Source organism: Procambarus clarkii, chromosome 35 (genome assembly GCF_040958095.1).
Source record: "Procambarus clarkii isolate CNS0578487 chromosome 35, FALCON_Pclarkii_2.0, whole genome shotgun sequence".
Taxonomy (NCBI): domain Eukaryota; kingdom Metazoa; phylum Arthropoda; class Malacostraca; order Decapoda; family Cambaridae; genus Procambarus; species Procambarus clarkii.
In genome coordinates, this window is record NC_091184.1 from 3,101,016 (window position 1) to 3,113,523 (window position 12,508).

The 12,508-nt window shown below is 35.2% G+C and overlaps 1 long non-coding RNA gene across 1 annotated transcript; it reads left to right on the forward strand.

The window, feature by feature from the left end:
- The first annotated feature begins 660 nt into the window (after positions 1-660).
- On the forward strand, positions 661-1,762 carry LOC138371341 (uncharacterized). Its single transcript, XR_011230404.1, has 2 exons — positions 661-734; positions 1,677-1,762. It is a non-coding gene; the product is annotated as an uncharacterized lncRNA (long non-coding RNA).
- The last annotated feature ends 10,746 nt before the right edge of the window (positions 1,763-12,508 follow it).

Consider the following 12,508-nt stretch of genomic DNA (forward strand, 5'->3'; position numbering starts at 1 on the left):
CCTCTTCATATCACCAAGACGACTGAATTTCTTCCCACACTGGACATTCATGAGGTTTGTCACCTGAATGCACTAACATGTGCCTTATTATATTTCCACGTAATCTAAATTTTTTGCCACACTCGGCACATTGAAAAGGTCTCTCATTCGCATGCACCATCCTGTGAGTCTTCATACTTCCAAGACGACAGAATCTCTTCCCACACTCTGGACACTCGTGAAGTTTATCACCTGAATGCACTAACGTGTGACGCTTCATACTTCCACGATGACTGAATCTTTTCCCACACTCTGGACATTTATAAGGTTTATCATCTGAATGCACTAACATGTGACGCTTCATATTTCCACGCTCACTGAACCTCTTCCCACACTCTGGACACTCGTGAGGTTTGTCACCTAAATGTACTAACATGTGAGTCTTCATACTTCGACGTAGACTGAATTTCTTCCCACACTCTGGACACTCATGAGGTTTCTCACCTGAATGCACTAACATGTGAGTCTTCACATGTGAAGGACTGGTGAATACCTTCGGACACTGTGGACACTGGTGAGTCGTCATCTTCTTTATGACAGGTGCAGTTTGTGTGAAGGTTTTCTCCCCCGGATGTTGGGAGAAGCGTCAAGGCTTGAGTGTTGTTTCTTAGAGTTAGACTTGATGTGAGGGGTCCATAGAATTACCCCAATCATCCCAAATCAGGCCAAAACTACCCAAAACGTATTAGCATTACGTAAGTAATGAAGAAATATGGTATATTTACTTACTATAATGTTGGTGCTACACGTAGAACATGATCAAACCTATTTTTTCTCTGAAATAATCTAATTTCATAACGAAATGAGACGTAAATATGTGAGAGGTGACGCCATAGGAAGTCGACGGTCCAAGCGACAATTGTGTGGAGCGACTTATCCAAGATATATGGTCGCCTGGAGAGTGTTTGCTGCCATAACAGCCTCCTGTACACAGTGATCCAGTCGTCGTATTTCATGGCTCAAATTGTCGAAATTTAATTGGTAATATTAACAAGTAGAATGTGTATTTATAATAATATTTTTCATAAACAGCCACAAAATATTTAATATTTATTAAAAAAAAGTGTCTGGAAGTTAAATCAATTCCACATGACAATAAATTTGTTATATAGATACTAGCGTTATTCGTTGGTATGCGTTCGCTATTTAAACTACTCCAGTCCTTTTCGTTCATAGAACACCGAACCCTACACGCTCTCTGATATATTGCTTAATTAACAAATATTCACAAATAAAGATTATATTTATATATGTTATCAGAAAGGCAGATATAAAATAGTTTGTGTTAATGCATCACAGAGATTATACCTTATTAGAGAGGAAAAATATTCATATTTTAAACAAGGCTTCTTGGCCGACGCTCTCCCTTTCGATGGGAACTATGACCTTTTGAAAATCAATGTTAATTGAATCTATATATTATAAAAAACGAAGTTTTTTATGTCATCAGAAAGACATATAAGCTGCATGTTAATACTTTGGTATAAATATAACTGAAGTGAAAGTGAAGATATATGCCTTTTTATAGTTACTTGATGGCTCGCTCAGGGAGTGTGAAGGCCTGCACACAATTAAGCCAATCAATTTTATAATTAATGTACATATATGCAAAGTAACGTCAAAGGTTTTTATTTCAGAATGAAGACAGATGTAAGAGGAATAATAAGAGGAAATGAAGATGAAGAAATGATAAAAAGAATGGCAATAGTGGATAGTAGTAACACACTTAAGAATTATTCAGTAATAAATACAAACTCGTCCTTCACCTATGATAAAGGAAAGTCAACTTGGAAGGATTCAATTTACATGAGATTAAGATTAGGATACAAATATATCTGGCAATACGGAGTTGATGTCAGTGAAAAAGATAAGGAGTGTAAATTATGTAGTATGCCGCACGCCCACACCTTAGAACATTATGTATTATAGTGTCAACTTATTGATAACTATAGAAATAAGGAAATAAGTAATGTACCACATCAAATTGTTTGTATGTGTGATAATGGTATGATAGACAGTATACTTAGGAGCTACAAAACTTTTGCCCCAAGAGTGTAACAATTGTATGCTGTACTTACTATATTAACCTGCAATGTTAAATGGGATTCTTGTAATGTTAATTGTCTATTTGTACTTACTGAATTTGTGCGCCCCTTGAGGGACTTGAAGTAGAGGGGGTAGAAATAGCCTAAGTTACTCTATCCCTTTGAGATGTATTTTTTTCTTGTCTCAATAAACATACTTGAACTTGAACTATAAATATTTTTGGCTTCCTGACCATAAAGTTACCGCCGCAGTCGAGGGTAAGAGACCGGATGTACCCCATATACAAGCCGCACTAGCTATTAGTTCATAAAAGCTGACAACTTACCCAGATAAACATTACTTCCTAATTATATATATATATGCAAATAATACAATTAAAATGTTTAAAACGTGATTATATATATGTATCATGTGGACAGTTTTTAATGTAATTTTTTCTCCTGATATTCGGGTTCTTTATTATGCTTCATCTTGAGGCAAAGCCCAATACCTTACGCCATATTGATGCTCTGTCCACAGATCATTCTCTCTCTCTCTCTCTCTCTCTCTCTCTCTCTCAAATCATATACATTGATGGTTTCCTACACCGCCACACGGGTGCAGCTGCAAGTGCAGTTGCCTCTACCCATCAGACAGAACTATTTGCCTTGCTTGTTACACTAAAATGTGTACAAGTGTGTGTGTCTATGTATGTATTAACACGATATACTGAACGGGGTGAGAATAGCTTGAGCTACCTCATCCATTTGTGTGTATTTTACCTCAATAAACTTATTTCAATTTCAATTTCAATTCAAGTCTCCAAACTTGATGCATTAATTGTAAGTGATTTTCTACCATCCTGCATTAATTGTAAGTGATTTCTATCATGCTTAATTGCGCGCAACTCTTTAAGACACAATTGTAACATAACCGTGTCTGAAGCTAGACAGAAAACACAACATTATTAGTGATGGTAACATAAGCCATTTCATGTGAATTCCATCTTCGTTGACCTCCGAAACTTGAGGAATGGTCCAGAAAATAGCTACTAAAGTTTAAGTCAAGTGTGAAGATACTTTAGTTGATACTTAGATACTTCCAATAAGTGTAAACATAAGTGCTGACGATGCTACCTTCCTCTATTCAGACCCCAACCCAAACGCACTATATAATAATGAAAATAATAGATTTAAAAAGTCCACTCATGGATGTAAACTAACAAACTCACATCAAACATAAAAAAGACCAACTACTATTTTTGTTCGAAAGTAAATCCTGAAACCAAATTCAACTTCAGATACACAATGTTAACATTAGCAATAATGATTATGGAAAGTTCCTTGACCTATACATAGACAAGAGACTGAACTTCAGCATCCACATACAACACATATGTGGGTGTATACACACACACACACACACACACACCAGGAAGACATTTACAGAGAGTAGGGAATTAATTAGGTATCTGGTAGCTAGTTAAGTGGTTTGGGATTTATATCTTGAGGTACTGTATACAATGTTCACAACATAGCAATGTATAATCATTTCATTGTATACAACACATTTTGGTGAAATCCCACGGTATTCCTAGACCAGAATCATAAACATCTCTGACTTCCCACAGCAAGGCGCCGGGCACCGCGGGCTCCAGGCATGATGATTTATGTTTATTTCTCAGAGCAGTAAACAGCCTGCGGCAAAGCTACCCATATGTGTAGAGCTCAGTACTACAGATGAAGAACAACAACGTAAACATTTTTGACGTTGATTAGCTTGCTCAAACACCACTAATTTCCATAAAATAAATATAGACAAAACATTTCTGCTACAAAAATAAATGAGAGTAAGAATGCTTGTGGTCTCTTGAAGTGCAGGATAATTAAAATAAGTTTTATATTTTATAGATATAGTACTTGTTTACAGACTATATAAATCACCACGTTAATAATAATCACCACTCGATAACTGTATTAACAACTCGAATGTAATGATTGGTAGTGATCAGGAAATCGCGTTAAGAAAGGCACTTATGTGTTGTTTTCCGAAGGCAACATTGTTATTGTGTAGTAACCATCTGAAAGAAAATGTTCGCCACTATTTAACGGATAATATTGGATGCACGAACACCGATAGGATTCGTATCCAAAAGAAAATATTTGGTACAAATGGGTTAGTTAGAAGTGTTTGTGAGGATCAGTTTGAAAGGGGAATCAACAATCTCATATTTTACTTTTACAAATACCCAAAGTTCAAAGATTATTTTGATAGTCGTTTGAAATCTTCTTTATGGAATTATGTGTGTGTACCTCACGCAAAAGCCAAAATGGACACGTTATGGACTAATAACAATTGTGAGTCACTAAACCATATCCTGAAACTGACTATTGATTGGAAACCCCAAAAACTGCCAGAATTAATTGAAAAAATTTGCAATGTTTCAACGCTCCAAATGCTAGATCTGAGGAGAGCATTACACGGAGAAGGCAATTATATAATATCATCCAATTTAGATAAGTACCTGGTTCCTAAGGAAGTTTGGGACCAAAAAACTAAAGATGAAAAGAGAGATTACTTATGGTGCTTTATATCAAGAAAACCTTATAATGAAAATACTAAAATGTATGACAAAAACAAAATTTTTTCAATCCCAAAAACATTTGGAATTGCCAAAAAACCATATCAGCGTAAGCGCCCCCGAAGTGAAAGAGCAGTTTAATGCTATATAATAAATGTGTTTTGGAAATAGTAGCTGACGATTTTGTGTTGATATTGCATATCTCTTACCTAATTTGTATTATGAAATATGACATGATAGTGCGTTACAGACTTCAGTTAGGAAATAATTGGACTTGTAATGTGATTACTGATCCATCTGTATCCCAGTCATTTTACTATGTTAATTTTATGTAATTTATTCTTAAGCTTAATAACATTATTTAAATGTGCTAAATTTCCATTTATATATATATATATATATATATATATATATATATATATATATATATATATATATATATATATATATATATATATATTATGTTTCCAAATTTCTGATGATATACAACATATTGTGGTTTATAATTAAGTTCTTATTAATAGTGATCCTGCATCAAAATTAACAATGTTCAAATTCGGTTTTGTATGTTAAAATTAACTACATTTTTATGTTAATTTCTTTCTGTAAATAATGATGATAAAGTGCAATAAAGGTATGATTGAGACAATGTTAAATCGTTAAATCCTAAATATATCTTGAGTCTTATACTTGAAATATTAAATGAACATATAGTGTGTAGTGTAGTGTTTCAATTATTATTAAGAGGGAAGGGTTGGGGGTAATGGTTCATATGTCCACATTCGAATGCCCCTCTTCCCAGGACTGGGGGTGCGGGAGTGTACAATAAACTATACCCACCTCCGGCAGCAGCTTGTCGAAGGCGGAAGTGGAGTCTAGGCCGTTTGTCATGAAAATTATAGTGTGATGGCTCTTATTTTTATTATGGGTACATAATAAGATTATGCCTTTATTCTTAATTTATATTACAATGCTGGTAAAATACACTTCTTGATGAGTATGGAGTACAAATGAACTCATTGTGTACCCTATACTCACAGGATGAGTATAGGGTACACAATAAACTACCACTCACATCATGGGTATGGGTTGCACAAGAAACTATCGGAGAGCAGAGTATGGAAAGCAAAGTAAACAAAGATTCACACGATGAGAAAGGGTTCCACAATGTCCTATGCCTCACAGGATGAGTATGAGGTGCATAATAAATTACCATTCATAGGATGAGTATGGGTTTCACAATAAACTAAAGGTAACAGGATGAGCATGGGTTGCACAAACTATTGGTAACAGGATGGGTATGGGTTGCACAATAAATTACTGTGCTAGGATGAGTGTGAGTAGGATATATATATAAACATATTGTGGTTTATAATTAAGTTCTTAATAGTGATCCTATCCTGCATCATAATTTACATAATATATATATATATATATATATATATATATATATATATATATATATATATATATATATATATATATATATATATATATATATATATGTATATATATATAATTAGGAAGTAATGTTTATTTGGGTAAGTTGTCAGCTTATATGAACTAATAGCTAGTGTGGCTTGTATATGGGGTACATCCGGTGTCTTACCCTCGACGGTACCCTCCTTACCCTTATCCGCGGCGGTACCTTTATGGTCAGGAAGCCACGGATATTTACAATGGGGCTCGGTCAGTCAATATGATTCCTTTGACATCACTAAACTAACTCTTATGTATTCTGTTCTCGTATTGACAATTTGAATGACATCAAGAATATTTTGAATATCTTCTGATATAGATGGTGCTGTAGTTGATTGTTGTTCATGACAAGTCCAATGGGTCATTAGCATCGCTCAGATTAGTGGGAAGAAATTCTTGCTGCAACAATGTGTGTTCTCAGAGCTAACTAGGGTAACTAAAATACTTATTTCCTAAATAAATACTTTAATTGTAAATATTTGAAAATATATGGTATGTATCAGAATTTCTGACGATATAAAACATATTGTGGTTTATAATTAAGTTCTTAATAGTGATCCTATCCTGCATCATAATTTACATAATATCTACTTCTGTTTTGTGTATTAAAATGACTACTTTTTATGTTAATTTCTTTCTGTAAATGATGATGATGATGATAAAGATCAGTAAATGTAAGTAAGAACATAAGAATGAAGGTAACTGCAAAAGACTTATTGGCCCATACGAGGCAGCTCCTCGTATGGAGCTGCCTTTGATAAGTAATTACCAAAGAAGGCACCAAGCCGGGAAGGCTGTGTAGCACAATCAAATAAGTCAACTGCTCCTGAAGAGGACGGTATTACTTACAGTTTACTGAGATTAGTCTCACAAGTACCAGGTAATCCACTTTTAGTGTTGTACAGAATGAGTTTAAGTGAAGGAGTATTACCTGATGATTGGACAGTGTCATTGTTCCCATCCCCAAAGCACACTCAGATAATTATAGACCCATATCTCTACCATAATTTTGTCTATTAGCACAGTTTTCGGCGTGAATGCATTTTGGTTCTACAAGGTAGCCAACTCCATCAAAATATTAAATATGTACCCAACTCAATTAACGATTAATCAACCAATTACTCCATGGGATAACTTGGATCTAGCAGTTGATTTTGTAAATGCACCCAAGAAAGATAATGTACACTCTACATTATTAAAACAGTTAACACTGTGAAGCATCACTGAAAGTACTCAGAGTATGGGTAACGATGTGTATCAGTGCTATACCGACGGTTCTGTAGAAGAAGGTGGACGATGTACCGGATGTGCATGTAATATATTTGAACAATCTTCTCTCTTACATACATGAATGAAGCGCTATGCTAAACTGTGTAATTACTATTTGAGTACTGGAACACTTGATGATATATTGAACTTGTACCCTAGATTGACGATGTAACGTATCAATTACACAATGAATTTGTAACGTATCAATTACACAATGCAGTTCAGTTTTGGTCGCCATATTATAGAATGGATATAAATTCACTTGAACGTGTCCAGCGTAGGATGACTAAGTTAATTCCCCAAATTAGAAATCTTTCATATGAAGAAAGATTAACAAAGCTTAAGTTGCATTCACTGGAAAGGCGAAGAGTTAGGGGTGACATGATAGAGGTTTACAAGTGGATGAATGGACATAACCGGGGGGATATTAATAGGGTATTAAAAGTATCAACACAGGACAGAACACGAAACAATGGATATAAATTGGATAAGTTTAGATTTAGGAAAGACTTGGGTAAATACTGGTTCAGTAACAGGGTTGTTGATTTGTGGAACCAATTACCGCGTAACATTGTGGAGGTGGGGTCCCTCGATTGTTTCAAGCACGGGTTGGACAAGTATATGAGTGGGATTGGGTGGTTATAGAATAGGAGCTGCCTCGTATGGGCCAATAGGCCTTCTGCAGTTACCTTTGTTCTTATGTTCTTATGTTCTTATGAATGTATGTGATGTAACTCTATAACCTGAGCTTGTGAAAGCACCTTAATCACCTTCAGTGATTAAGTAAGAACATGTTAAGTAAGAACATGTTAAGTTAAGTGTTAAGCACTTAATCACCTTCAGTGATTAAGTGCTTAATTGCACACTAGTTTCTCTATCAGTTATCTCACCTTGTCAGAGTAAAAGAGACAAATATATGTGTATGTATGTGTTCAGAATTCAATTTCACCTTTGTAAATGCACGTTAATGACACTATGTAAAAGACACATCGAACACTTTATGTAGGGCATACGTAAATCTGTGTATTTATGTATTTACGTATGTAGCTTAGCCTAGCATTTTAAAAACACTACAATCACCTTATGTGGTTGATTGTTCAATAAATCCCTGAACTATATGTTTAACAAATCTCTAACCCTATCAATGGAGTTAGTTTAGTTCTTATATTATGCACCCTATACCCATCTTGTGGGCGGTAGTGGAAAGGGTTAGAGTCCATGGCGGACTGAAGAAAATGTATATATGATGGTTAGCATTGTTAATGTGTGGCCACGTCTGTGGTAGAAAATAATACAAAAAAATCAAATAAAGGTATTATTGAAACTTTATACGAAAACATTAAATCCTAAATATATCTTTAAAATTATACTTGAAATATTGTATACTTTGCTCTCTCCATCGTACTTCTGCACCTGCTGGCAAGTGGTTCGGTGCAGTGTGCAGGTGATGTTCATTACTGGGTGAGCTGGCAAGTGGTGCTCACCTGCCAGCTCACCCAACGAAAATTTGGTTTTTAATACACTTACACATTTATTGGGTCTTTCCTTCACCTTCATTCAAGCACTAGGGTATTACAGTAAGTGTTTTAATTATAATATTTATTAACGTTATTATTTTTAATTTTTATTATTATTAACAGGAGAGGATCGAGTGTGTGTGTGTGGGGGGGGGGGGGTATAATGGTACACATGTCCACATCCCAATGCCCGCCCTTCCAGGACTGGGGGTGCGGGGGTGTACAATAAACTATACCCACATCCGGCGGCAGCTTGTCGAAGGCGGAAGTGTAGCCTAGACAATTTGTCATGATAATTAGTGATGACTCTTATTTTGATTATGGGTCTGTAATCCAGTTAAGCTTTTATTCTTAATTTATATTACAATGCTGGTAAAATACACTTCTTGATGATGAGTATGGAGTACAAATGAACTCATTGTGTACCCAAGTTCAAGTTCAAGTATGTTTATTGAGATAAGCAATAAATAAATCTCAAAGGGATAGAGTAGCTTAGGCTATTTCAACCCCCCTCTAATTCAAGTCCCTCAAGGGGCGCACAAATACTGTGACTACAAATAGACAAATAACATTACAAGAATCCAAACAAGAATTGTGAACCCTATACTCACAGGATGAATATAGGGTACACAATAAACTACCACTCACATCATGGGTATGGGTTGCACAAGAAACTATCGCGCAGAGGATGAATATGGAGAGCAAAGTAAACAAAGATTCACACGATGAGAAAGGGTTGCGCAATGTCCTATGACTCACAGAATGAGTATTAGCTGCACAATAAACTACAGGTCACAGGATAAGTATGGGTTGCACAATAAATTACAGGTCACAGGATGGGTATGGGCTGCACAAACTACCGGTAACAGGATGAGTATGGGATGCACAATAAATTACGGGTCACAGGATGAGTATGGGTTGCACAAACTACTGGTAACAAGATGAGTATGGGATGCACAATAAATTACCGCACAGAGGATGAGTATAGGGTGCACAAACTGGTTGGGTAAATGGAAATGGTTGGGTACAATTCCTTTCACCTAATGCGACTATTCATGTGTCCGGACTTTCAATTCAGTTATATTTATGCCAAAGTATTAACATGCAGCTTATATTTATGTCTTTATGATGACATAGAAAACTTCGTTTATTACAATATCTAGATTAAATTAACATTGATCTTCGGAAGGTCATAGTTCCCATATCGGTAAGGAGAGCGTCGGCCATGAAGCCTTGTTTAAAGTATGAATATTTTTCCTCTCTAATAAGGTATAATATCTGTGATGGATTCACAAAAACTATTTTATATCTGCCTTTCTGATAACGTATACAAATATAATCTTTATTTGTGAATATTTGTTAATTAAGCAATATATCAGAGGGCGTGTAGGGTTCGGTGTTCAATGAACGAAAAGGACTGGATCACTGTGTACAGGAGGCTGATATGGCAGCAAACACTCTCCTGGCGACCATATTTCTTGGATAAGTCGCTCCACACAATTGTCGCTTGGACCGTCGACTTCCTATGGCGTCACCTCTCACATATTTACGTCTCATTTCGTTATGAAATTAGATTACTTCAGAGAAAAAATAGGTTTGATCATGTTCTACGTGTAGCACCAACATTATAGTAAGTAAATATACCATATTTCTTCATTACTTACGTAATGCTAATACGTTTTGGGTAGTTTTGGCCTGATTTGGGTGATTGGGGTAATTCTATGGACCGCTTGGGGGTCAATGCTGGTGCTTCTTCTTTATGATAGGTGCAGTTTGTGTCAATTTTCCCTTAATGCTCGTGCTGGACATCACCGGCGGGTGCTGCTAAAATGGCGGCGGTTGTTTACCCTCTCATCACCTAAGCGTTCCAATGTTTTTGTCTGGTTCCACATATCATTTTTCCTGCTTCTTATTTTTGTTTATAACTGGTCATTTACAATTAACACTTGTATTTATATTCATGTATTTCTCTCAAAGAATGTACTTGAAATTGTTACTTTAAACATAAAGCCACACGATTATACTTTTTGAAGGAAATAGCTGTCCCATAGTGGATGCACTACATGCCAGAGTTGACCAACAAGAGTTTCATATATATATATATATATATATGTCGTACCTAGTAGCCAGAACGCACTTCTCATCCTACTATGCAAAGCCCGATTTGCCTAATAAGCCAAGTTTTCATGAAATAATTGTTTTTCGACTACCTAACCTACCTAACCTAACCTAACCTACCTTTTTCGGCTACCTAACCTAACCTAACCTATAAAGATAGGTTAGGTTAGGTTAGGTAGGGTTGGTTAGGTTCGGTCATATATCTACGTTAATTTGAACTCCAATAAAAAAAAATTGACCTCATACATAATGAAATGGGTAGCTTTATCATTTCATAAGAAAAAAATTAGAGAAAATATATTAATTCAGGAAAACTTGGCTTATTAGGCAAATCGGGCCTTGCATAGTAGGCCAAAAACTGCGTTCTGGCTACTAGGTACGACATATATATATATATATATATATATATATATATATATATATATATATATATATATATATATATATATATGTCGTACCTAGTAGCCAGAACTCACTTTTTGGCCTACTATTCAAGGCCCGATTTGCCTAATAAGCCAAGTTTTCCTGAATTAATATATTTTTTCTAATTTTTTTCTTATGAAATGATAAAGCTACCCATTTCATTATGTATGAGGTAAATTTTTTGTATTGGAGTTAAAATTAACATAGATATATGTCCGAACCTAACCAACCCTACCTAACCTAACCTAAGCTATCTTTATAGGTTAGGTTTGGTTAGGTAGCCGAAAAAGTTAGGTTAGGTTAGGTTAGGTAGGTTAGGTAGTCGAAAACCAATTAATTCATGAAAACTTGGCTTATTAGGCAAATTGGGCCTTGCATAGTAGGCTGAGAAGTGCGTTCTGGCTACTAGGTACGACATATATATATATATATATATATATATATATATGTCGTACCTAATAGCCAGAACGCACTTCTCAGCCTACTATTCAAGGCCCGATTTGCCTAATAAGCCCAGTTTTCATGAATTAATGTTTTTTCGTCTACCTAACCTACCTAACCTAACCTAACCTAGCTTTTTTTGGCTACCTAACCTAACCTTACCTATAAATATAGGTTAGGTTAGGTTAGGTAGGGTTGGTTAGGTTCGGTCATATATCTACGTTAATTTTAACTCCAATAAAAAAAAATTGACCTCATACATAGAGAAAAGGGTTGCTTTATCATTTCATAAGAAAAAAATTATAGTAAATATATTAATTCAGGAAAACTTGGCTTATTAGGCAAATCGGGCCTTGAATAGTAGGCTGAGAAGTGAGTTCTGGCTACTAGGTACGACATATATATATATATATATATATATATATATATATATATATATATATATATATATATATATATATATATATGTCGTACCTAGAAGCCAGAACGCACTTCTCAGCCTACTATGCAAGGCCCGATTTGCCTAATAAGCCAAGTTTTCATGAATTAATTGTTTTTCGACTACCTAACCTACTTAACCTAACCTAACCTATCTTTTTTGGATCCATGGATCCAA